The following is a 3206-nucleotide window of genomic DNA, read 5'->3' on the forward strand; positions in this document are numbered from 1 at the left end:
ATAGAATGTCTATCAGCATCCGAACACAAAGGGCAATTATCAAAAATATTACAAGACTTTGTATTGACTGCAACAGCAAAACTAGATCTATTTGTTTCTTTCCCCCTTTGAGGACTTCTAAACTTATTCACTTTATGTGGTTTATGCTGCATATAACGCTCATTTGCAGTGAAAAAATTATCCACAATTTCCTTGATGGAAGGCTTATTCTTACCAGTGACATGAACTAAATGAGTTTTAAAAGCACCGCTTAAACCATTCCATACAAAATACTGTATTACCTCATCTACACTCAAAGATAAAGACCTAAACGATTCCTGAATAATTTTAGTTTTGGAAATGAATTCAAATGGATAGTCATTATAACCTAACTTAAGCTCAGTCAGCTTCTTGATAGTTTCAAATTTAAGATTCTCAGGAGAAGCAAAGGCAGCACTTAATAAAATTTTCGCATCCTTGTATGTCTCTTATCTACTTCGAGAGAGTTTAGAAGTGTCTTAGCATTACCAGAAACCTGCTGTGACAATAACAATAACAAATCCCTATCAGGGTAACTGTATGAAGCAGTAGTAAGCTCAAACTCTCTTATAAACTTTAAAAAATCTTCTCCATCAGTGCTTGAATATTTAGGTAATGGCGCTACTGGCTGTTTCAAAAGACTACGTGCCTCATCTACCCTATTGTTACCTGATGGAGTAGGAGTAGTAGATACCAAACATTTTAACATAACTAAACATTGTTGTATCTTACACATGTAATCCTCACATGTCTCAACCTCTGCTTCAAGATCTCCCTCATCAAACTCTTGAGTGTCAACAAATTTACGAGTCTGAATATCATTATCTAATTTAGAAAGCTCAATCTTGTACTCGTCTAAGCTCATCTCTATTACTGCTTGCTGAGAGCTGTTAAAAGTTTCATATGTACTACATTTGTTATGAGCAAGAGTTACACGGGATCTGATGGTTTTACGCCGTGCAATCAATAACTTTAAGTCCGACATTATAAATGCTAATAAAAAATGCACTGTCAAAAAATTAATAATCACTATGCCTTAAAAAAATGCAAGAAAAATTACAAATACACCAACACAGTATACTAAGAAATGTATTTAGAAAAGGCAAAAAGGTTCTAAATAACCATGCACAAAATGCAACAAAATCAGGTAATTAAATCACCAAAATGCTATCAAAAAATGAAATTAAGAATAATACCACCAAATATAAAATACCGCAAAACTACGATATTCAAAAAAAGCAAAACTTAAAATTTCTAACGCTCGAAAAAATGTAAACAAAATGTAAACACGCAAGGGGAGGGGACCCAACACCAAGACGAAAAACAAGAAATAAACGGCTTTAATTCGAGTAAGTCCCTGTTCGGGCGCCATACGCAGAATTTTATATACTATCTTATTTTTGAAGTCTAAAGGAGTAAAAAATATGCAAGAGATATAAAAGAATAACCTATATTTCATAATACATCGCTTCAGCACCTCAACAAATAAGCTCCCCAATGTACACTTCGTCTTGGTATTGGAACGAAAACAATAAGGGAGACATCCGTTGCACTTCCAAATTAAGGATGTTATAAAAAGTGCACCCAGAAACGGACCATTCCGCGTCACCTGCACAAGAACGAGAGAAAGGCACTACAAAAACCGTAAACCATATTTGTTAAAGCATCCAAAATTATTACTTAAATTATAAACGTCTCAAGATTCAAAACTTAAACTCAAAACACTCAATTTACGAATCTCACCAAGTCAACGACAATTATCACTTAACCCATCCACGATAATTTCGTTATTAAATATGGCAAAAACTGTAACCAAAGAAATAGGCCAATCCAACGTTCTAAAAAAATAATATTAGCAGGATTTGAAATATTAATTATGGATTACTCGAATGGTTGAGGAATATAAGACACAAACCAATAAATAAGGCCGGGTAACCTTACAATTAGCTAACCTGCATCATATATCCACCGGCAAGCTGTCCGTATGCGATGTTATGCAATAAAGTCTCCGTCCTGATGTGGGTCCCATGAACTATTTACTCTCGGTAAATCATCTTACAAGTGTTGCCAAATAATATAAACAATCCCAGCGGCGGTGAAATCCGTCCTGCTCGAAAGGGCTGATATCTTCAAAAAATGCTTAGAGTGTGCACTTCTTTGTAGGACCGAGTCTGGTCTGCCACTGCTTGAACTACGTAGCTCTTGAGGAAACGAAAACTTTCATCTCTCCCGAAGATCCCAACACTGTTCTGTAAAAAGGCAATTCTTCGGCAGTAACTAGTTAAACTAGCTGGTTCGGGGAGCTAAAAGGCTTTACAGCTACTGTAAGGTAATAATGGCCTTTAATGAAGTTAACTGAAACAACTATCTAGATTATGATAATATTGCCTTATATTATTTTTGTAGAAAAATTTAAAATTTAAGTTAGAAAAAAGAATATAACTAATATTTTGTACAGCATATGTTACACCTTATAAGTGTGTGTATATATATATATATATATATATATATATATATATATATATATATATATATATATATATATATATATATGTGTGTGTGTGTGTGTGTGTGTGTGTGTGTGTGTGTGTGTGTGCGCGTGCGCGCGCGTTTCCACGGCTTTAATAACCTCCTGGTACGCAGGAATCCTATTATTCATAAATAAATTATGCAAGTGGACCCTATATCGAAAGGAACCTCATTTTGACGAATCCAGTTCGTTTCGATTTCTACGCGGCAAGTCTGCGAACCCGTCTGTTTTGGGATATTAGCGCTGTCGTTCAAGTTACTAACACCCTCTGGCGTTAAGCCGCGTCCACACGGTCGAACTTTGCTCGACGAACTATGTTCGATGTGACGTCAGAGGCGGGGGAAGTCAGAACTTTTCCCGCTGTATCAGCGCTTCTGACGACACATCGAGCAAAGCTGGACCGTTTGGACGGGGCCCTAAAGGTTTCAACTAACAAAACAGGGTTTGCATCACTAGCTGGTTCCACCCAAGGTCTAGGGAACTATATACTCTCTACCTTGGTTCCACCCGAGACATAACGCCTATTAGGGGGTGGTGGAAGTGGGGGGGAGGTAGGTTGAAACCCCAATATAAACCATCTTAGGGGTCTCCACTATAACCCTGCCAAGTTTCATGTCCATCGGACCAGCCGTTTGGCCGTGATTGAATGACAGACGGA

General features: G+C 37.0%; 1 long non-coding RNA gene across 1 annotated transcript; it reads right to left on the minus strand.

Annotated features, from left to right (window-relative positions):
* Positions 1-1452: 1452 nt before the first annotated feature.
* LOC135195577 (uncharacterized) lies at positions 1453-2324 on the minus strand. Its single transcript, XR_010310179.1, has 2 exons — positions 1971-2324; positions 1453-1627 (listed from the first exon to the last, which is right to left on the minus strand). It is a non-coding gene; the product is annotated as an uncharacterized LOC135195577 (long non-coding RNA).
* Between the last annotated feature and the right edge of the window lie 882 nt (positions 2325-3206).

The sequence above is a fragment of the Macrobrachium nipponense genome, chromosome 16, assembly GCF_015104395.2.
Source record: "Macrobrachium nipponense isolate FS-2020 chromosome 16, ASM1510439v2, whole genome shotgun sequence".
NCBI lineage: Eukaryota > Metazoa > Arthropoda > Malacostraca > Decapoda > Palaemonidae > Macrobrachium > Macrobrachium nipponense.